Source organism: Mauremys mutica, chromosome 3 (assembly GCF_020497125.1).
Source record: "Mauremys mutica isolate MM-2020 ecotype Southern chromosome 3, ASM2049712v1, whole genome shotgun sequence".
NCBI classification, from domain to species: domain Eukaryota; kingdom Metazoa; phylum Chordata; order Testudines; family Geoemydidae; genus Mauremys; species Mauremys mutica.
Genome location: NC_059074.1, coordinates 71,736,812 through 71,761,305, shown reverse-complemented (window position 1 = coordinate 71,761,305; position 24,494 = coordinate 71,736,812). Strand labels below are relative to the sequence as shown.

Genomic DNA, 24,494 nt, shown 5'->3' with positions numbered 1-24,494 from the left:
GCAGCCTCCCTGAAACCTGCTCACGGCGCCCCAGGGTGTCCCAGACACCTGGTTGAGAATCACTGGGATAGGCATTCAGCTGAATCACATGCTCAGAATGAAAAACACATCAGAACCCACCTTCCTACCTCCCAAACTTTTGGGGCCACTGGGAGGAAATGGTGGATCCAGAACTCAAGCCAAGGGGGTGAAGAAGAGGCTCTTTCTTTTTCATGTCCAAAGATCTGAAAATATGTGAGACATTATTCTCGTATTTCCTCAGTTGCAGAGTCTTCCCCCTAGCTCCTCTAAACTGGGGCCCCACTTCCCTGCTGCAAACGTTCACATCCCTAATCCAATCAGCCCAGCTCTCCAGGTCGCCTCACATACATTCATTATGTGAAGGAAAATTTAGGGGCAGGGGGCTTAGGATTCTGGTCAAGCTTACAGGACTAAAGAGTTGACCGAGCCTGTTTTTATATGGAAAGTCCCCAAAGCACAACAATGGCTTTGTGTGTATAAAGGGCAGGAGGGGGCAGAGTGAAAAAATCACCAAGTAGCATAATTTGCAATAGCCAGGCTTATGAAATATATAATCACAACAGTTGTGTTAGAAAGGTCGTTGACCGCAAAAGAACAGACAGTGAATAACAGAAGGGGACCAGTGTGAGAGATGCTTGTTTTTGCTTCTGGCCTGTATTGATTTTGCAGTGTATTCCAAATAAGGTAATTGATACGGAAGTATGTGTAATTTGTCTGCGGTTTTAAGCTTTAAAAAGCTTGTGTGTTCCTGGGATCGGGGGGGAGGGGGGAGAGGGGCAGCTCTGAATAGCTGTCACCCCTTGCGCGCTCATATTCAATAAAGGTGCCTCAGGCTAATCTGATTCCAAACACAACCCGTGGATCATTTTTCCACATCAATTATATGGCAAGGAAGGAAGGAATTTCCCACCTCCCTTCCCTCTCTTCTTATCTCAGGCTTTTTGAGAAGGGCATTTTTAATGGCTGCCCCCTTCACCCCACTAGATCTTCAGGGGGGCTGCCAAATAAGGGGCAACTAATCCCCTGAGTCCAAAACCACAGGCCTTCTGAGGGACTCCCTTTTCTGGCTGCAGTTGCGTGACCTGTGCTGGCGTTAGAAAAGTTAATATTCCTCTCATCTGACATGGGTCTGTGTCTCCCACCCTCTAACTCCAGAAAATTACCACAAAATATTATAGTACCGGTACATTAAAAGATGTTGTAGTCACTGCTGTTCGAGAGGGCCCAAATACCCTTTGTGGAGAAATCAATTTCGCAAGAGCTTCTAGGTGCAGCAGGAGCAGGCCGTGCTGTTCCCTGCTGTGTAAGCTCAATACAGATTTAGGCCTGGTCTACACTAAGAACGGGGGTCGAACTAGGGTACGCAAATTCAGCTACGTGAATAGCGTAGCTGAATTCGAAGTACCCTAGTTCAAAGTACTCACCCGTCCAGACGCCGCAGAACTGAACTCCGCGGCTCCAAGGTCTACTCCGCCACCGCCGTTTGCAGTGGTGGAGTACCGGAGTCGAACGGAGCGCTTCCGGAGTTCGAACTATCGCGTCTAATATAGATGCGATAGTTCGAACTCCGAAAAGTTGAACTCTCCACGTCGAACTGGCAGGTAAGTGTAGACTAGCCCTAACTGTCATTGTTATGTGTGATAAAACTAGTTGTTGCCCTGAAAAGGAAAATCTTCCTATTCCAAATATGAATGGTGAATGGGGTTTCTTTTTAAACAAAGTGTCCTAATATTGATAAATTATCCCTTGGGAAACAGGCCACATATTTTCCAAAATATGGCTAATGATATGCTAGGCTCATTGACCTGTGTTGTTAGAAATTAAATTGATGAAAAGATGCTGTAAGAATACAAAGAAAACCTTTGTTTAGGTTCACTTGATTGACCTACAGACACTTGTTTCAAGAGCTCATTATGTGGCTCACATGCAAATTATCTCTGGGACTGGCCAGACAATAGCTTAGACTTTGCTGACCACCCAATAAGAATAATAATATGTCCAAAGTTATAGTCTGGGAGAGTGACGAAGCTAAAGTAATCACTAGGATAGAGAACAACGCTGGACGATTGTTAAAGGTTAAGTCCAATGCTAATAAATTATGACTGCATTGCTACAAGTTAGCACTTGTGAGTGCTGAGGCTGCTTATACAGACCTTCATCTGAAAGAAGATCAAACATCTTTCACAGGTCTTTTCATTATTTTAAATCGTCTTTAAAACACTTGGATACAATGAAAGAGATTGAGGAAGTTACTGGGTGATCACCATGTAAAATAAAAGAAGTACAAGACGTGCATTGCCTGGCATAAATATAGTTCAGTACAAGCAAAATTTAAAATTTGCAGTGTAAGATTTTAATATTTTGTGTGCCCTACAGGAGAACATCATAAATGAGCCTGATTTTCATAGGTTGATTGCTCAGCAGTTTCTGATAACAAAGCCTCTTCATGTGTCCCATATTGGGCAATCAAAATCACTAGCCATTTTTGGAAAATATTGGCCTGGGTTCACTATTTTAATATGGGGTCTGATTCCAATGCCAGTGGCTTTACAAACAAATTGCCCAAAGCACATTTTGTAAAGCAAATCTTTTATGCATATGAATGCCTTGATACTAATAATGGAGCTGTGCTTTGTTTAACTCAAAGCGAGATTTGGATGTTGTAATTGCCAGTGACTGCAAATTACTGTTTGTGGAGAAACTTATGAAGGATAGCTGTCTTTGGACAGGAGAGAATGAAAGATCCTAGAGGCTCACCTAAAAATTATGGAATACAAAGGAACACGTTGCTTTACACAGATCTCCATTTTATACTGGGAAAAGGAATATTGAGTCCCAAAAGGGGTTGATTAATTATTTAATTGATAATTGAAAACAGAGTTTGACAGAGACTGACATTAATGTACTGTATGCATGTGGCACACTTGGAATGAGACCATTATTCTATTTATCTTCAAATTATATTCCACAGTAAAATACCAGACAGTTAGAAATAGTGATCAGCTATTATAGGAGGGAAAATGTCACAAACAGGGTAATTTATCATCTATAGCAGGATAATTTCAAAATGTGGTAAGAGCAGAATGGAGTGAGTAAAGCTAAAACCCCTGGTGATACAAGAGAGCTACCGATGATCTATGTAGCTATGTAATTGTCATGATTGTTTTTGCTGAAACTTTTATATTTCTGGGAGATGATTATCTGTTGGAGGCAGCTGGCAATTATTTATTTTGTTCAGAGATGGCCTATAACAGAGAAGACACATTCTGTGCTCTCTCATTGAGACTTTACTTTAGTTCTTTCTTGTTTTCCCTTATTTAAATTGAAGGAGTGTGTGTGTGTGTGTGCATGTGTGTGCACGTAAAAACTAACATTACTCCAGGGCAAAAATCTTCCTTATTATGGAGACTGATACATTTACACAGGGAGTGTTTCCCAAATGTAATTAATGTTTTGCCCTTACTTCCCTGATTCATTCTTGCAAGAGGGTCTTTAGCTCTCAAAAAACTAATTAAACTAGTTGAGGATAGACTGCAACATCCTGGGTAAATGGTCAGATTTCCCTCTCAGTTGAGAGAACTGAAAATGCCAAAATTAGGGCTCTCAAACTTTTTTAAAAATACTCACGATTAATCGCAGTTTTAATCACACTTAAAAATAATTGAATACCATTTATTTAAATATTTTTTTCGGGGCGGGGGAGTGACTGTGTGGGGGGGGTTGGAGGGGGAAGCGCTGTCTCTTTTAGTAGAGCTATCAGGATCCTGAATGCTTTTTCAGCAAGCAGCAGGGCTGTTGGCAGCAGCAGACAGGCTCCCCCTGTTCCCTGACCCCAGTTCAGCAGTGACTGGCATAGAACAATAGGGGTGACATGGCATAGAACAATGTCAAGACATTTCTGAAATGAACTCATCCCATCCCACTATCAGCAGAGGTCATCTGATAACCACACTGGGAGCTGCCACTCTGGAAAGCTCTTGCTTCAGCCAGTCACCACCTTCTCTCTAGAATCCTTTGTCCAGTGATGGAAAGAAGGGTACCGATATTTCAGTTCTTAAATCAAAACTGAAGGTCTTCTTTGTTTAACCTTGCTGCCAATCACAGTCTGTAATTAAATTATTACACATCTTTTGTAAAGTACCTTGAGATGGCTGAGCACGATAATAAAATGCTATGTAAGCTAATGTAGTTGCTGTTGCTGTTATTGATTTACAAAGCCAAACAATATGTTTTCATACAGTATGGCTTTCTTTGCAATTGTCAATGTGTAATAAGTTATAGCACAGAACGACTAAGTACACTAACTTGTATAAATAGAAAGGACATTGTTTTATGCACCACATTTTAAGAGAGTTATGCCCTTGAAATCTGGATTTTCTCTTGTAGAGTAAGATCATCATTTCATGAGTAGAAAGGGTAAGAAAGACAAAGAAATCTTGAATAACTTTTGGCACCCATATCACTTCTGTGACAATATTGTGATAATACAAGAAGTGCCCTAAATCATTTAGAGTGAGATTATGATTTAAGGGGTAGCCCTAAGTAAGGCATAGCAGTGTTGTCAACTCTCACAATTTTATGATGTGTCTACTGATATTGTTTTTTTCTTATAACCAGCTCCTGGAGTCAAGTGATTATGTGAAAATCTCCTTTTCATTAAAAAGGTAAGTTTCTATTCCTCATGAAAACATGATCTGACTGTATCACAAAGACCAGAAACTAAAAGGCAAAGAAAAAGAATGCATTTTAATCTCCTTTTTAGCCAGCCTTGTGATTATTATTTTTTTTTGGAGGCTTAGTTTGTGACTTTTTAATACTTGAAGTTTCCTGCCTTCTCATCAGTTATTTATGATGTGGTCACTGAGGGGATGGGAAAGGAAGTAAATAGTGAAACCAGGAAGGATCCTGCAAACTCCAAAAAGAACTTTAAAGCAACCACATAAAAACAAATGCTATCACCATGTTTGAGGATGACAGAGCAAACAAAATCAGAAATATTTTCTTATGCTTTTCTATCTGATTTTTTGCTTATTCCTATTAGTCACCCTTGCAATGATTTTACATACTTTACTCTGATTTGTATATAATTGTCATCAGAATGTGGCCAGTACTTGTGAGAGGGAGCATGGTTATATCCTGTTCCTCACTATGCAAACTGCAACTAATACAGCACATGTATCTGCTTTCTTTTAATCATCAAAGTCTACCTTAGAATCAGCTGCTTGGCCATGATCAGCTAGAGCAAAATACTATTTTGTCTGATCAACAATGTCCTCCCTCTGGCACGGACATTGAAAATTCAATCCATCAATCTATTAAAAAAAACCAAACAAACATTAAAAAGGTAAAAAAACAGAACAAAACAAAACCCCTCCCTCTCCCCTCACTTAAATCACTAATTTGCCAATGAAATCGAAGCAACCAGAGCAGTGTGAAAGCTAAGAGGCTGTCAGAGAGATCAGTGTTAGAAATATCCAATATTTTTTGTCATCTAGAACTCCACTGATGTAAGAGACTACTCTGACTGTAAATTTACTTTTCGGCTAACCTTCTGGGTTGAATCAAGGAAGTCAGGCAATTGATTGCAGTCAGGAGCCATTTGGTGTCTGATTCTCTTCTTGCTTACACTAGTATAATTCTATTAACCTCATTGGAGATGCTTCTTTCTAACACCAGTGTTCTAGGGAGAATCAGTCCCACTCTCTTTGACTTATGGACAGGGTTAGGCTCCGCTGACATTTGCCAATTGTTACTGCAGAGTTTCAAGGTTTTGGTCAGTTTATTTGAATATTTACTATGCTTAATTTGTGCATAAGAGATGGTATATATCTAGATAGTGATTTTGTTCTGAGTGAAGTGTCTGTGCGGTTTGTTAAAGGATGTTTTGTGTCTGCGGATGAGAGGAAAAGAAAATCAATTAGCAATTTCTGACCTTAGTTAAAGCTGCGCATCCTGGGCCCTACGTCTTTTATTATGTTTTTTGGTTAGTCTTGTTTAACCTAACCTAAGAAGACTGAGGGGAGAGATGATTGCTCTCTATAAATACATCAGAGAGGATAAATACCAGGAACTGAGAGGCCTTATTTAAGTTGAGCACCATGCTGGCACCAGAAAAAATGGATCTAAACTGGCAATCAACGAGTTTAGACTTGAAGTTAGACAAAGGTTTCTAACCATCAGAGGAGTGAAATTCTGGAACAGCCTTCCAAGGAGAGCAGTGGGGATAAAACACCTAACTGGCTTCAAGACTGAGCTAGGTATGTTTATGGAGGGGATGGTATGATGAGACTGCCTACAATGGCATGTAAACGAGCTGCGAATGCTAGTAGCAAATAGCCCCAATGGCCAGTGATGGGACACTAGATGGGGAGGGCTCTGAGTTACTACACTGAATTCTTTCCCACGTGTCTGGCAGGTCTTGCCGACATGCTCAGACCCTAACTGATCACCACACAGTGGAATGCCTATGCCTCCAGAACTTACTCCCTTGAAAAATCAGCATAGTTCAAGTTTGGCAAGGTTTAAATCACAATTTAAATCATATATCTATTTGGGTGTACTGACCCTTACTGCTCTTTCTTTTAACAGCAGAGATCAGGCATTACGTTATTTACTTTGCTAATGGCATTTTACTGAGGTGAAGTGCCACATGAGGCAGTAGCTGCTAGACCTGGAAGGGAAATGGTTTTCCTGTCTTCTGATATTTTCAAGATTTTGGATATATTTCCTGTTCCACATTGGGATGAAACAGAAACATTTTGAAGTTTTTTCCATGAAAAACATTAGAAAAGCAACCTATATGCCAGACAAGCCAATATAATGATATTTGGGGTCATAGGCGCCAACTTCTCCTGGCACTGGTGAGTATTCACAACACCCACCTCTGCCTCGCCCCCACCCATCCCCATTCCAACCCCTTTCCCAAAGTCTCCGCCCCCTCCCTGCCCCTATTGGACTCCCTCCCAAAATCCCCACCCCAGCCCCGCCTCTTCCCTGCCTCCTCCCCTGAGCACACCATGTTCCCACTCCTCCCCCCTCCCTCCCACATCTTGTTATGCCGCGAAAGTGCTGGGAGGAGAAGCGGGGATGGCACGCTCAGGGGAGGAGGCGGAGGTGAGCTGGGGTGGGGGGCAGGGCGGAGCAGGGAGCTTGGCTGCCAGTGGGTGCAGAGCACCCATCAATTTTTCCCTATAGGTGCTCCAGTCCTGGAGCACCCACGGAGTCGGCGCCTATGATTGGGGTGATCACCTGGGATGTGTTTAACTCCTGGTCTCCCTGATTTGGAGCAGCAATTTGAACCTAGATCTCCCCCCTCTAGTCTGGAGGGTAGGTCTCTGTCTTTCTCACTCTAGCCTGGACCTGAGAAAGTTTTGTGAAACTGGCCCTTTCCTGTGAACAGTTTCAGTTTTGATGCATTGGTATTTTCCTATGAAAAAACATTCAGTCAAAAAATCTCCAACCAGATCTAGTGGCTACCACAATACATTTCTAAAGAAATAATTACAGATTCTGGACTGAAGGTATACCAGGTCAATCAGGTTGCAACCTCTTGCATCTGTCTTACATTTTGTCCATATATATGCTATTAAAAATAGGCAATTATAAAGTATGGAAATATAATTCTATGAAAGATTTCTGCTCACACGGAAAGCCACATAATAAACGTCAGCAATAATCCATGACCATTTCCAGAAGTTCATCTCCTTCTCTTTTCATGCCACTTACTCTTCCTGGAATATCTTCCCTGAACTGTTTCATAAGCCTACTCCTTTATCCCTCTCAAGTTCTGAGACCTCATGAGGGGGTATGTTCTGAAAGCCCAATCTCCAGCCCAACCTGAATGTCTACAGTGCAAATTTTAGTCCCACACTCTTGCCCCAATTGACCCGGGCTTTGAGATTTGGTGCTGAAGGTTTTTTATTGTATTGCAGACACTAAGGGGCCATGCAGCTAGGGAAGCTCAAGACTAGATATTTCCTCAAGTAATTACAAAACTAAATAAAAGCATATGGACATGAACACAGTTTTCAAAGGGGCCTCTGGGAATTCATAGGTATGGAGATGTACATGTCTGTATTTTTCTTACCCATACTTTATATATATGGAAATATACCTATCTCATAGAGTTGAAAGGGACCCTGAAAGGTCATCAAGTCCAGCCCCCTGCATTCAATAGCAGGACCAAGTACTGATTTTGCCTAAGATCCATAAGTGGTCCTCTTAAGGATTGAACTAACAACCCTGGGTTTAGTAGGCCAATATTTAGTTTGTAAATTTTGCAGGGCCAAGACTATGTAATTCTGCTTTTACTGTGCCTAGCACACTGGATCCTGGTCTTAAATGAGGTTTTAGGTACTATTCTAATGTAAATTAAGATTTAATAATAAGAAAACCACAAGACTTGAAATGTTGCCCTCCAGAGTGGAAAGTAGCAGTGTCAGAACACTATTGCAGCAAATATGAATAGGAGATTAAATTTTGGCCTCATTAAAGTAAATGGCAAAATTCCCATTGTTTTCAATGGGGCAAACTCTTCACCCTCAGTTCTATAGAAGGTAAAGAATTTAGAATAGGTGCTATTAATTCACAACTGCAAAAATACTCTGAACAGGCCCCTTTATAAGATTTGCTTAGGTTTATGAAAATTACAAGTGAACCTATCCTGCAATATCATGCAAAATTAGCAATTTGATACTGTTTTCACCAAAAAGTCAATAGTTACAAGTGAGTTTTGTTGTAAGCTTTTGAAGCTAAAACTCAAATCTCAAATGAGGTAGGCCTTGCATGAAGTAAAAGAGAAGAACTTGTTCAACTGAAGTGAAAAACAACATATTTTGCACAACTATCTTGGCCCTACTTTACTACCTTCTAGACATCCAGAAATAAGAGGACTCATCGCACAACTAGACAAGATAAGAGTGTGTGTAAACACACTTTGAGCAGACAAAAAGGCACAAACATGCACATCCCAGAAGAAAGATTCCCAACAAAACGGAGGTTTAGTGACAAATTAAATTTTCAAATGAAAAATTTAAAAGAATTATGAGGGATAGAACCATACCAACGGCAACATGATTAAAATAAATGAGAGCTGAAAAACCTATTTGGAATCTAAACACATTACAGACCAAAAAAGGTCAAATAATTAAAAAAACAAAACACGGACAACAAAGAGAAATGCTGTTGACTTCGTGAATAATATCCAAAGCAATATGCTTTTTAGATTTAAGGGGGAAAAACAGAGCACTATTTTAGTGCCTAATTTATAAATTATTATTATTATTATTTATTATTATCTAAGGGTAAATCTCTCCTGTTTGCCTCAAGCTGATATGCAACCTTTGTGAAGTATTGATTTTCTCCTCTTTGAAAATGTTTTCTTTTTGTATTTCCTTTTATTTGCTATATTTGAACATTGGCTTTTTTCCTTTTTATTATAATTTTTCTTCCGTACATAATTATTTCAATTATGTCCATTAGATTCATTTAATAACACAAGAATAAAGAAGCACTAGGCTAATCTGAAGAAAATCAGGGACTTACATAGAAGCAAAGAGCTATACTTTGAAGGTTTTCTTAAAGCTAAATAACTTTAGGAATTCTTTTTGTGTAGAAAAAAAAAACATGCAAAGCAGCTTTAAGTACTCTGCAACCAGATTTATTAAAGTGATCATTATATTAAACTGATCATATAGTATAACCTCAGTTGTTTGAGCCTCAATTCTCTAAAACTCCCTTTTATCCAAAATAGGGGCATGTACCCCAGTTTCTCTAAATGATATTGAAAAATCCCTTTGATTATCCAAAAAACTAGACTATACAAAGGTATTCAGTGTCTCCTATCACATGGTTAGTGGGAGTCGCGGTCCGCCAAACCTGCTGACGCGGCAGGTAAACAAAGTGGCCCAGCCCGCCAGGGTGCTTACCCTGGCAAGCTGTGTGCCAGAGGTTGCCGATCCCTGTCCTATTGTCATGTAAACCAATGCTGCGGCCAGTTGAAATAAGCTTTGAATGAAGACTAATAAAGTTTCATTAGGCATCCACCATAGTGGAAAGTAGATGAAGTAACAGCATATATGAGTTGTATCATGACTAGGAAAGTGACTTTGGTAGTATGTTTGGGAGGTAAATTTCCTTCCTGGACACTGTTTCTTTAACAAATGCATCATTCAAAAAAATCTTAAAAGGGTAATGTTTGTCCTTCTTTATGGTAAACCAAGGATAATTACTGTCTGGCACACTAAGATTATTTATACGTAGATGCTGTATGATTTTTTGGAGAAATCAGGCATACTAGTCTGCTATATCTCCCTATTTTTCAGAATGTGGTTTTCAGATCCGAGTCATGAATACTTCTACATAATCTGAAGATAATACAAAGCATTCCCATGGTAACATGAGATACTGTGATCCTGGTTACCTTTGTTCCAAAACAGCATATACTGTATTTGCCTCGGAAGTATCTTTTGTGAATTAGGAGTGAAACTGCTGCAAACATGCCCCTGAAGCCAGACACAGTTTAGCTAGTGAGGTTTCTCCACTTGTCCAGAAGACTTGATCTTCTTCAGTCTGTTCATGAGACAGAATGGGCCTAAAACAAAAAACTGAACATCATGTCACTGAGTTAGCTGGAAATTCAAACAGGGACTTCTAAAAATGAGCTAAGGTGGTGAGCTGGTTAAACTCACGTCTATCAAGATTGAGTATAGCAGCCTTATCATGGGCTAGATTGTGCGACTTGGGCACAGCTTTGAATCAGAGTTGCAACATCCCAAGGGAAGTTCAGAGAATGGATTTCTCAGAGGCACAATCCATCTCTGAGTTCACCAGTGCTCAGAACGAGTGCACTGTCCTAACCTCCTGCATGAAATGTAGTAGATTACACCTCTAAGTAAGATGGATTAACAAGTCAACTCCAACATATGCACAATTAAAAATCATATGCACAGATAAATCACATTGTCAGTCTTTTGCTGTAGGAGTTATAATGCTTTTTAATCTGTTTCTCAGGAGTTTTATAAGGATTAGTTAGTGAATATTTTTAAAATGCTTTAAAGATGAAAAATGCTAGATGAATGCTAAAGATTTTTATTTATACAGTAATCAGCTATAAGCTTGAGGGCTCTGCATAGGAAGACGGAGCTCCTTTGAGTCATCCTGATGTTTATTTCATGGTTAAAGATGCAGGTCAATTATTGCTGAGTTGTAGTGGCAGGAACATCTTGTTTACTTCATGTAGGACATAAGAAGGGTTGGCATGGCTCTTTTAGAAGCAAAGGGAACAAGAACTCATACAGATGTCCTGTCAGGGAAACTCTAGGAACAGCCAAGTTTAGGGTTTGTATTATGTTATTGCCATCTGAGATATGAACATAACGTCTTGGTCACTCAAAGCAGTAAGAAGACATTGTTCACCACTGTGGCAATCTGTGTATCCAGGGCAATGAGAAGCTCAGCATCATCCCAAGATTTTGTGCCTAGTTTTGGGTTCCATACTTTAAGAAAGATGTGGATAAATTGGAGAGAGTCTAGAGGAGAGCAACACAAATGATAAAAGGTTTAGAAAACCTGACCTGTGAGGAAAGGTGAAAAAATAGGAGTGATGTATGACCTGCTCTACTTGGCTCTGGTGAGGCCTGAGGTGGTGTACTGTGTGCATTTGGGCACCACACTATAAGAAAGAACTGGAGAGAGTTCAGAGGAAAAACAACAAAAAGGTTAAAAAAAACTGACCTTGGAGGAAAAGTTTAAAAATTTGGTCATGTTTAGTCTTGAGAAAAGAATACTGAGGGGGAACCTGATAACAGTCTTCAAATATGTTAAATGCTGTTATAAAGAGGATGGTGATCAATTGATCCACTGAAGCTTGAACAATAAGTAATGGGCTTAATCCACAGCAAGGGAGATTTAGGTTAGAAATTAGAGAAAGCTTTCTTAGTATAAGGATAGTTAAGTACAGCAATAGGTTACCAGGGGGAGTTGTAGAATCCCTTCCAGTACTACAGTCTCATGATTCTATGATTTTTGCCAGGCTTTTGGATACTGTGCTGATAGTGAAGCTCAATCAGTAGAGAAGGATACTTACATCTGAGTGATATCTACATATTGGTGGCCCTGGAGTCCATGGCACATTGTGGATGATGCATAACAAAACACCAAGTTTCAGCAGCCACACCGGTGGCTCAATGTGCTATCTCTCAGCCCACGTCTTCACCTCATGCGGGATCAAGCTCTACATTTGTAATCTACGTAACACCCTAAAGATGCTTAAATGCCTGGTTTATATGCCTAGTCCTCTCTGCATTACAAAGGATTTCCCACACTGTGTGCTGCCCTGACACTGTTGTGAAGACAATTTCATGTAAGCAGCCTCAGTGGTATTCAGTGAAATTATTTTTCCTCAGCATTCTGCAAAACTGTTGGGGTTAGGAACTGCACTGAAGCTCCCAATGTTATAGAGACCGCAGATGTATGGAAAAAAGGTTGCCTCCATCAAAGAAAAAACAACTCTTCAGCTGCAAATGAATGTGAAATCTAGTGTGCCAAACTCCAGTGACCAACAATATTTATAATTGGTTATTTAGATACTATCATTAACCACTAAATTACAGAACTGCAAACTGCAGGCAAAGTCCAGAGCACCTACTATGGTAAAAAAGACTTATCACATAAAATATGACAGAACATTGAAACACGTAAGAGGGTTTAATACTGTGGATTATTGAGCAGTAATAATAATGTCACCCTTAATCCATTGACTTCAATTGAAGCATCATTGCATCATAATCTAGTCCTTAACTAGAAAAGTTAGAGAAAGAACTCCCTTTTGACTAAATGAGAAAATTTGAGAGCTTTGGCAGAAGTTTACAATTAAAATAACCTCATCAAGAGGAGAAACTTTAAACAATTGATTTTGTGTACATACTTTTTTATGAATTCTAAAATCATACTAATGAGTGTCAAATATTTTGTATATGTATGACAATAATGATTTATAGCTTGTCTCATTTTTTGTTTATATATTAAAATACCAATTATATTATTTCACAGTAATATTTATACATGTGTATGTACAGTAATTGTGTGTTTATAAAATATAATAGTATTTATTTTCCTTTCTCTCACTATACCTTTTGAAGAAATATAACAACTGTGTCTGATCCTTTGTCTACATTCATCTGGATTTGCCAAAGTGACTGCGGGTATCACAAAACAGCAGGATATGGGTCCAGTCCTGCAAGTGACATGCTATTGGTAGGCTGCTCTGCCAGCATACACTGACTTGCAGAACTGGGCCTTGGTCAGTTAATGACCGGAAAAAAAATTCTGTGAACATCTTAGTTTAACTAGTTTTTATCTTTGGTTAAAAAACAAAACTTGATTGTAAATAACTTACCATAGTGTATCCAAAAGCTTGAACATAAACTTTAATCAGTGATGAGGAAACAAAGGCTGATTTAGTGATGGTTCATTTAATGGTGCGACAAAACATCATCAAAAGGCACTCAAAGTTTATACATATTTTGAATAAGTATTCAGTAAAAGCCAATAATAAGCATATCTCCACATCCAAAAAGCTAAGTTTCAGATGTCTGAATAGCATGGGCTGAGAATGTGCTATCTGGATGCAATTACAGAGAGCACCGAAGTAATGACATCCATCTCTTCTTCCCCCCTTTTTTTCTTCTGCTTTTCATTATATAATTTGTATATATAAACATAATCACCCTGACTGCTGACAATGGAAAAAAAAATAGGGATGTGCTCCATGGCTTAGACATAACTTGTGAGGCTAGAACTTTAGAAACACATTTCTTCTTTCAAATTTTATAGAATAAGTTTTCTTTACTTTCATGCAGCTGTTATCACAAAGCCTGAAATTTGAATGCTCAACTGAGCTGTATTGCAGAGTGGATCTGGCTCATACAGGAAATAAATGTGAGAGGAAGGTAATATGAAGGATAATTACTGCAAAAATCTTCCCACACACATATTTTGTATGAATTATTAAGTGTGGAATTCAGTAGTCCCAAATCCAAGCATTCAAAAATCATGAGTCAGGGCCCCCTAAATCATGAGTGGTTTAAAAACCATGAGACTAAAAAAAAAGGATTATTTTTATATAACTTCTTTGTTTTCAGTGATTCGGGTGCACTTGGGTCACATTCTCAGACTTTTCTCAGGAACCCTGAGGACACGAAACTTACATTTTTCAAAATGAAAGATGAGATTCTCACATACCCACATACTCCAGGAGCTAGGACTTTAAAGAAAAACACAAGATATCATGAGACTTGTGATAAAATCATGAATGGTGGCAATGCTGGAAATGCATTCCCTGTCCAGAGCCTTGCTCAAAACCTGCTGGCTGCTTAAGCCCTATTTTGAAGGATTCAGTGGGACTTAAGAAGTGAATAGGCCTTCACAGCCCCACAGCACAGCAGTGAATTTCACCCTATGTAGATTTACTTGGACTGTGTGTGCACATTTTGGAGGGTTGCAGATATTCTAGCAAGCATGTTTATTGATGGGAATGATCACAGAACTAATGAATAGAGCTGTTTTCCCACCACCACCGCAAAAACGGAAAAAATGACAATTTTACCCTGATTCCCTCCCAAAACACAGAATGTAGACATTCAGCATTTCAGTGAGATTTATAAATTAAAAAAAAATATTGGGCTGTCTCCAAAAGCGAATCTTAACGAAATATTACAGAACATTCATAAAGAAATTTGATCCTTAGAGTTACACTAATCCAATCAGGGAACATAAACATACATTGGAACATATTTGCAAGACCTGTGGCCACTAGCCCTCTCAGACCAATGCTTTGATGTTGTTTCTTTGAACAGATTCACTCTGCTAATCTGTCTTTTGCATGGTGTCAAGCAGGAATCTTATTCTTCACTGGCTAAGACAGAAACCCTAGCGGAAGGGGTTTTGAAGTCTTTTGGCAAAAGCAAAATTATTTTTTTTCCTGACAATAGTATTCTCTGCTCACAGCCTTCCTCTCGCCTATTTAATTCTTGTATGAACTAAAGCCACACTGGAATATGCCTCATATAAGCATTCAAAGTTAAGACTTATTATTATTTATCATATATATAGCTGTAGAGAGACCTAGAGACCTCAACCAGCCCATATAGCCATTGTGCTAGGGAATGTTCAAATATGGTGTAAATGACAGTCTCTGGCCCAAAGAGCTTACATCTTCCTTGACATTACTGGATGCAGTTCTGTTTTCTTATGCGGTCAATACCTTAGCATGTTATAAGATTCATGCCAAAACCCAACTATTAACTTGATTCTTTAAAAGGGTTAGATCTTGTCTACTTTACTAAATAGATTGTGCCATAACTAAAAGCAGATGTGTTGGCACTTACCCTTTTATATTTCCAGTATAGACAGGATAAATATGCCACTTTTAGGGATAGCACCAGATAGCATTTTGTAGTCTATGTATTTTCTGAGGGAAGAGAAAAATTAGTCAATGAAGCATAAAATGCTGAAAAATGTACTCAGTGTTTTATCCTTTAATTTTGCTGATGGAACAATTATCATACATAATCCTCATGATCGACAAAGAGTCCTGTGGCACCTTATAGACTAACAGAAGTATTGGAGCATAAGCTTTCGTGGGTGAATACCCAGTTGGTCAGATGCATGAGGTGGAAATTTCCAGAGGCAGGTCAGAGGTGGCTCTAGGTATTTTGCCACCCCAAGCACGGCAGGCAGGCTGCCTTCAGCGGCTTGCCTGTGGGAGGTCCCCAGTGCCACGGATTCGGTAGCACACCTGTGGGAGGTCCGCCGAAGCCGTGGGACCAGCGGACCCTCCGCAGGCATGCCGCAGAAGTCAACCTGCCTGCCGCCCTTGCAGCAACCTGCAGAGCGCCCCCCGTGGCTTGCCGCCCCAAGCATGCGCTTGGTGTGCTGGTGCCTGAAGCCGCCCCTGAGGCAGGTATAAATATGCAAGCAAGAATCACTCTAAAGATAAAGAGGTTAGTCCAATCAGGGAGGATGAGGCTCTCTTCTAGCGGTTGAGGTGTGAACACCAAGGGAGGAGAAACTGCTTTTGTAGTTGGCTAGCCATTCACAGTCTTTGTTTAATACTGAGCTGATGGTGTCAAATTTGCAAATGAAGTGAAGTTCAGCAGTTTTTCTTTGGAGTCTGGTGCTGAAGTTTTTTTTGCTGCAGGATGGCTACCTTTTAAATGTGTCTGATGAAGTGGGTATTAACCCACGAAAGCTTATGCTCCAATACTTCTTTTAGTCTATAAGGTGCCACAGGACTCTTTGTCGCTTTTTACAGATCCAGACTAACACAGCTACCCCTCTGATACAATCCTCATGATGGTACTCAGTGCTATTAGAAAATCTAATTAGCTATTAAGGGCTGTATTTCCAAATAAATTATTTATTTAATAACAAAATGTATACACTTAATATGAATGATCACATTGCCATGTGAAACTTTATGATTTTTTTTTGTGATTTACAAAGAAAATTTGGCAGATAACAGGATATACAGGGTAACACACCAAAGGACATTTTCATGAAGAAATAGCCGTCTTTCTCTGGAAAACAATCACCTTTATCTACTGTGAACAATAGATAAAGGTGTGTCCTCTTAAAGATAGAGGATTAAAGTGCATTTGTGGAAAGCACTGTTTCACCAGACTTTGCTGCTATTAATTTGTCTCCTGATTCATACACCAAGTGATGTCTCTTCTTCATCTTTTCCAGCTTCTTCTCTAGGAAAAAATGCCCTATACTTAGAATTTCTAACCCCCCCCAGGCCAAGATGGAAATGCCTACTTACATCTAATATGCTCAGAATGAATGATTCTGAAAAATACAAAATTGACCCAGTGTAAACATCACAAGATCCATGCAAAATGTGCATTTCTAACTACTGAAAAGACACACAAGTGCTTAAAAGTGTTCTAATTAGGAAATTGATTCTTTCTATTAAATTCATTGAAGTTAATATCAGTTACTTCAGTTTTTCTCTAAGATCAAAAGATATAATTTGTGAAAGCATGGATAAAAAGGTTTATAAAGCCTACCAGTCACATTTTAATGATTTTTTTTATTATTACAGTTCAGTGAAAACATTTTCTTGCCTTACTGTGAACCCAAACAATAACAGCATCCATGTGTTAATTCACCAGAGCAGAAAATGAAATTTACTACCAAACACATAGTGAAGCTGATGTGATTTGTTGTCCAAATTGAGTGTAACAAGCTCCCATCCCTGATATCTAGTGGTGAGCTGGAGGGAAAGACTTCAGGAACAGACCTTGTTTCCATAGACATGTCCACTCTGCCTAGGTGCGTAGCATGATGGAGCTGCTTTGCCCAAATGATCGCTTTTGGCTGTTGTTGGATTGCAAGTCACTTTGGTGTTGGATGCAGGGGTGATGAAAAGTTACTGTCCTTGTTGTGTGAGTGGGGGGTGACAGAATTGCGCTTGTCCTACCCTGATTGAGGGAGTCACCCTCAACTAAACTTCACTCATTAAGCAGGGAGTATGGATGCAAAATCCCAGTGATAAGAGAGAAGGTAGAGATAGGTGTTCCTACTTGGTAGTGTTGGCTCTGCTTAAGAGTCCTAGATGCCATTGAATCCTCCACCTCTCCATGATTAGACTCAATTGAGAGTCTTTCATTTTTTTATGTATCACTACAGCAGAAAATCACCGATAACCAGATCGAAGGCTTAGCTGTGGAGCAGGGTTTCCAGTGAAAGAGACTTCCCAGCCTGCACTAGCAATAAGGCTCTCTCACTAAGAGCTGTAATCACTGAGAGCTGTGTTAAGTGATGGGACCTCAAGTGATTGCGTATGGACAAGGTTACTCCCTGTTAGTCTCATGTTTGAGTTACAGTCTAGTCCTATGTGGTTCTACTCTGAAAATTGATTATGTACAAATATCTTCTTCTTAGTTAATAAATCTGTTTGTGCTCCTAGATAGGTATATATGTTTTTTAATTAGTGACAAAATAAGTTTTTGCTATTTTTCTCTCATGTGAGACCTATAAAGCCAACACTGCTATGGGAGAATGAACCTCATCTTCTTTGTACATCAAGAGAACTGTAACCTAATTCTAATTGCCTGGTCACATTCTGTCCTCATCTGTCTCTGTGCAACTCTCTGGAAGATATTGGGATTACACAGATGTCACTGAGGGCAAAATTTGGTTTGCAGAATCTTTCTTACTGGTGATGATATACAAGTCAGAAAGAATCCAGATGAGCAGGGCTGGCAAATAAATAGTAATCTAAACAGATATCATCTGGAGTAACATACAAAATGAATATGAAAGCTACAATGCCATTTTAAAAGTGATTCATCAAAGCAGAACCACATATGATTGGGGTGTGGGGAAATTGTATGAATTATTCAATCCCCACCTACCTCCATTAAACTCTTCCATATCTATTTCATTTTCTAATACAACTAGCCATTGTAATAGGTGAATTGGATGAATCCAGAGTCTGAATAGCTTTAGGAAATGCTGGAAAACTTTCCTTTTAGAAAAGGCCGTCCCACCATAAGAATGACACTCACAGCCCTGACAGCCTTTTACAAATACAAATCTCAAGTAATATCCTAGAAGTGAAAGGCACCACATCCCATCTCTAATTCTTTTCAGCCACTTTGTCCCCTTTACTGTGTTGGCTTAAAAACAAAATAGTTGTCTGCACATTTATCATCCTTCACCTGATTGTGCATATTTACATTCCACTGCAGGTGTATGGGTGCCCAGTGCACTTGAGTTGGAGACTTTTGCCAGCAGTACTACTAGGCAGTGCATGGGCCCTTTCTCTCCTTGTTCTGTCATGTGAGGGAATAAAAGGGCATGGTTGCCATCTCCATCTCAGTTCCCTCTCACCGCCCATGGAGAGAGTTGGAGCCCCCTATGGCATTTGCTCCAGACATCTAGATTTTAGAACTTTAAGGTATATAATTAGTATATAGTTATAGTTAATATTTAGTGGTCAATAGTTTAGTTTTAGTAGTTACTTGGAGGATTTATTATCATAGAATCATAGAATTGTAGAACTGGAAGGGACCATTGATGCTTCTGGCACCACTGATACACCAAGCACCATTAGTTTAATTGCTCCTAGAGTAGTCTCTGACTAGTTATGACAGTATTGATCACTTCATTGGCTTTCCACCCACTGCAGCCCTCACATTCTTTGGAGCCTAATGTCTCCCCTCTACCCAGCCCACCTAGAATCCAACAGGAACTGCTCCTCACTATTCTGAGGAGGCCTACTTTTGTTTTTCTGACTCTGGATAATTTAAGATAATTTAAATCACTTTACAGGTCTTTGACAGCTATGAGACCTAAAGGTGAGTGCTGGTCTTCCTATACGGAAGTCCCAGCATGGGGTCCCCTTGCCATGGATGGCTCAGCCTATGCAGCACCTTCCATGCACTTGCTGGTCATGAGATTTCCAAGAGAATATAGACCAGGGGTAGGCAACCTATGGCACGGGCGCCGAAGGCGGCACGCGAGCTGATTTTCAATGGCACTCACACTGCCCAAATCCTGGCCACCGGTCCGGGGGCTCTGCATTTTAATTGAATTTTAAATGAAGCTTCTTAAACATTTTAAAAACCTTATTTACTTTACACACAACAATAGTTTAGTTATATATTATAGACTTATAGAAAGAGACCTTCTAAAAATGTTAAAATGTATTACTGGCACGCAAAACCTTAAATTAGAGTGAATAAATGAAGACTCGGCACAACACTTCTGAAAGGTTGCTGACCTCTGCTATAGACCTTCATTACCGCCACACTCTAGGAGAAAGTTCCCTACTACCCTGCTACAGGAAACCTCAGCATCCTGTTATCATCCCTCAACCCACTTAGGTGGACCCCAAGGAGAAGGGAGAATTAGTGGAGAAACCCTTAGATCTTTCCCCCCCGCCACACACATATTTCTTCATATTAATCATATGAGGCCATCATTGCAGAGTCCTCATCTCCCCACCTCCCACAGAGGACTTCAAAGCCTTTCAGGACTTCATGAGGAGGATGGCCACTTCTCTAGGGATGCAGGTGGAACTTGCGCAAGAGAATCCATACACCCTCCTAGATATTTTACAGACTTATGCCCTAGGAAGAGTTGTGCTCCCCATCAACGAAACCTTACTGGAGCCAGCAAAAACTCTATGGCAGGTTTTGACCTATATACCTCCTACATCCAAGCGAGTGGAGAGATGGTACCAAGTCCTCAACAAGATTTTTTACTATTTCTTTACACATCCAGTTCCTGATTCTTTGTTGGTCACAGCTGCTAATGAGCAGTCCCATCACCCAAAGACCACTCACAAAGATAAGGAATTTAAGAGGATGGATTTATAGCCTCCCAAGGTTTATTATAGACTCCCAGAGGTTTAGCAACCAAAAGGTTTATTTCACCATCACTCTTCAAATAAGAGTCACTAATTATGGCTCTTTTTATCAAAATATAATTTTATTAATTTCTCTGTGACTTTAAATTTGTTAACTAACTGTCAGCAGAATATAAGGAACAGTTTTTAGCTTTGATTTCCAAGGGACATTGTACTGCTAGTACATCTCTGCAAGCAGCAATATATGCCACTGAAACAGACTTGTGTTCCATAGCTACTGCAATCTCCAAGTGGCGTTCTTCCTGGCAACAGGTTTCTGACATTCCAAGGAAACTGCAGAAAACCACAGAGTACATGCTTTTTGTTGAAGGTTCTAATTTGTTTACTGCTAAAATGGATAATTCTGTACACACACTAAAGTCCTGTCATGCCACATTTCGTTCATTAGGACTCTATACTCTGATTTACAAAAAGAAACAATTTAGGCCACAAAGTTACTCCAGATCCTCTTTTCAACTGAAGTCACAGAATTCCTCTAAGAAATGGTCAAAACGTCTTTGACATTGTCAACCATCTTCATTAGTGGGAGGTCCTTCTTACCAGACAGCTCCAGCCTCTAAGCAATCATTTTAACTTCTTGATCAAGAACAGCACACCAACTATATTTTCTCCCTTTAGATTGCATCTCTCCCTCTTCCACTGTGCTTGGGAAAGTGTTACATCAGACAACACAGTGAAGGAGGTATATGTTATCCAATTCACCTCCCATCCTTTTCTCAACCCACGTTCCCTATCCCTTTTCATGAGACTATGTTACATCAAGAATTATGGTTCCTTCTAATTGGGAACAACAGAAGTTTCTTACCAACATGGAGGGAAAGTCTTCTATTCCTGGAACTTTCTGATCCCAAAAAAATCTGGTGGCCACCACCCCACTCTTGATCTGAGAAAGCTGAACCAGTTCATCAAGAAAATCAAATGCAGGATGGTCACCCTTGCTTCTATTATTCCTAACCTGGGGATTGCTGTCCTTGATTTACAGGATGTACACTTCCACATGACAATACACCTTTGCCAGAGGAAGTACCTTGGATTCATAGCAGGCACCAACCTTTACCAATACAGAGTGCTTCTCTCTGGATTGTCCTTAGCCCCAATGGTCTTTACCAAGTGCATGGCATTAGAAGCAGCTCACCTTAATGATTTGGGCTCTCAAATGTATCCTTACCTGGATGATTGGCTTCTTCATGAAGCATCAAATGACCAGGTCCAAAAAAACATCCTAGTCATCACATATCTATTCTTCCTTCTGGGCCTGAAACTCAGTTTGGACAAATCACAGTTACGACCGATACAACACTTAACTTTCATAGGAGCAAACCTCAATACCAGGACTACCATGTCTCACTTTCCAAAGGAAAGATATCAATCTATAGCCTTCCTTTCCAAAAGCTTCAGATCCAACCCAACAACAATGGAGTGTGTCTGCCTTCAGCTCCTAGGCAATGTGGCCTCATGCATGTGTGTAAATTCACATACCAGACTTCACTCTTTGTTTTTTGCAGCCTTGCTCCATTTGGTATATCGTTATTCCAGGCACACTCTGGACATGCAGATTTGCATATCTGCATGAGTGCTTCCATCCCTTGAGTGGTGGTTGGGCCCCCACAATGTGTGCAAAGGAGTTCCTTTTTTGTCTTCAGAACTGACCATCACTCTGGTAACATATGCATCTACCAAAGGATGGAGAGCCCAACTCGGTCAACTCCATACACAAACTCTGTGGCCACCCCTGGAAGTTTTGCTCTACATAAATGTGCTGGAGTTCAGAGCTATTCATTGACCTATGAGATGTTTATGTCCACCATCAAGAACCAGGTGGTACAAGTTCTTACGACGGCACTACAGCCATGCGTTGTCTGATCAAGCAAAGAGGCAAGATTTCCTCAACTATGTCAAGAGGCTATCCTCATATGGAATTTTTTCATTTGTCACAATGTTTTCCTGAAGGCTTTTAACCTTTTCACAACTGGGGATTCCCTCAGCCGGATTTCTGTACGTCAACGTGAACAGTCAGAAAGGAAGGATATTCTCCTTCAGATTTTCTACCACTGGATGTGTCCAACAATAGACTTGTGTGTAACTGACTTTATCAACAAGTACATGAGATTTTGCTCCAGTGAAGGCCAGAGCCCAGGTTCCATTACATTTAGCTTTCTTCTTCCATGGTCCAGTCATCTCCTATATGCATTCTCTCCAGTTCCTCTCATTCTAAGGGGACTCAGGAAAATGAAAAGAGACAAATCAGCATTAATCCTTCTTGTACAGGCATGGCCTAGACAATACTGATACCTGGACCTACATCAGCTTTCCATCCTATTGTCAATAACTTCATCACTAGAGAAGATCTTCGGTACTAGAACCAAGGCAAGTATGTACATCCCAAACTCCAATCTTTTCACCTTATTGTATGAATGATCTCTGGTTAAATTCTCATGAGAAATTTTGCTCCTGAGAGGTTCAGAATAGAATCAGAAAAGAATCCACTAGTGCTTGGTACTCAGCAAGTGGAAATTATTTTCAATTTGGGTGCAGTCTCAACATTTATAACTGCATCTCACATGGAGGTTATATACATCCTGGACAATCTGTTTCAACTTAAATAGTCAAGCCTTTCAATTAGTTCCATGAGAGCTTCCATGGCTTCCATTTCTGTGCTACATCAGTTAATAGATAGGTTTTCCATTTTTGCTTCACCCTCTCATTTTTTGATTATTAGAAGGTCTGCTCAATTTTACTCTCCTGCATCTGATCCTATCACTGTGTGGGATCTCAGTCTAGTTCTCTCCAAATTTATAGGACCTCCCCTTCAAGCCTATGGCTACAAGATCACTATAGTTAACATCTATGAAGATGGCTTTTTTGGTGGCAATCAAGAGTTTCAGAACTTCAAGCTCTCCTGGCTGACCCTCCTTTCACTGTTTTCCAATAATGACAAGGTTTCCCATAGGCGACCCTAAACTTATGCTGAAGGTAGTGTCAGTTCTCTGCCTGAGGCAAACCATTCTTTTGCCAGTTTTTTTTTCCAAAACTCCATTTTTCTAAAGCTGAAGAAACACTTCATATCTTGGATACTTATAGAGCTTTGATATTTGACAGCACTAGATCCTTCAGGACTTTTTTCCAGGCTTTCTGTAGGCTATGCTAAGAGAGTTAAGACTCAATCAGTGTCAATTCAGCAAATCTCACATTGGATTTCTGATTGCATTAAACTCTGCAAAAATTTTGCTAACATCTCCCCTCCACCAAGAATAAAACTCACTCAACCAGCGCTCAGTCCATTTCATTGGGCTTTCTGAGCAATGTTCCAACACCTGATATCTGTAAGGCAGCAAAGTGGTCATCTGCACATACTTGTTTTCACTAATTATGCTATCATTCAAGCCTCTCATGATGATGCCGACTCTGGCAATTTGGTGTTACAATTTGTGTTCAGATGATCCAAAGTCACTCCACCTCTTAGGGAACTGCTGATGATTCCATTTCAGTGGAATGTATGTGTGCACAATTATTTGAAAGACACAAAACAATAACTGTTGTTCTTCACAATGTGTTGTACACATATATATTCCACAACCCTCCCACCTTCCCCACTACTTCAGATATTACACACAGGCATGCACAAAATGGACAGGGAGACCATGAAGAGACCCAGGACACATGTGCCACCGAGTGGTACTGCTTGCAAAAGTCACCAACTCGAGTGCACTGGGCACACATACAGCAGCAATAGAATGTATAGGCTCAATACATCTAGAACAGGGGTAGGCAACCTATGGCACATGTGCCGAAGGTGGCACGCGAGCTGATTTTCAGTGGCACTTACACTGTCTGGGTCCTGGCCACTGGTCGGGGGAGGGCTCTGCGTTTTAATTTAATTTTAAATGAAGCTTCTTAAACATTTTAAAAACCTTATTTACTTTACATACAACAATAGTTTAGTTATATATTTTAGACTTACAGAAAGAGATCTTCTAAAAATATTAAAATGTATTACTGGCACGCGAAACCTTAAATTAGAGTGAATAAATAAAGA

At 39.9% G+C, this 24,494-nt stretch overlaps 1 long non-coding RNA gene across 2 annotated transcripts in view; it reads right to left on the bottom strand.

Annotated features, from left to right (window-relative positions):
* LOC123367220 overlaps positions 1-24,494 on the bottom strand; it is a 79,227-nt gene that overhangs the window by 38,742 nt on the left and 15,991 nt on the right. For both annotated transcript variants that reach the window (XR_006578362.1, XR_006578363.1), the window contains exon 4: positions 15,408-15,490. This is a non-coding gene — a long non-coding RNA (uncharacterized LOC123367220). The remainder of the gene's footprint in view (positions 1-15,407; positions 15,491-24,494) is intronic.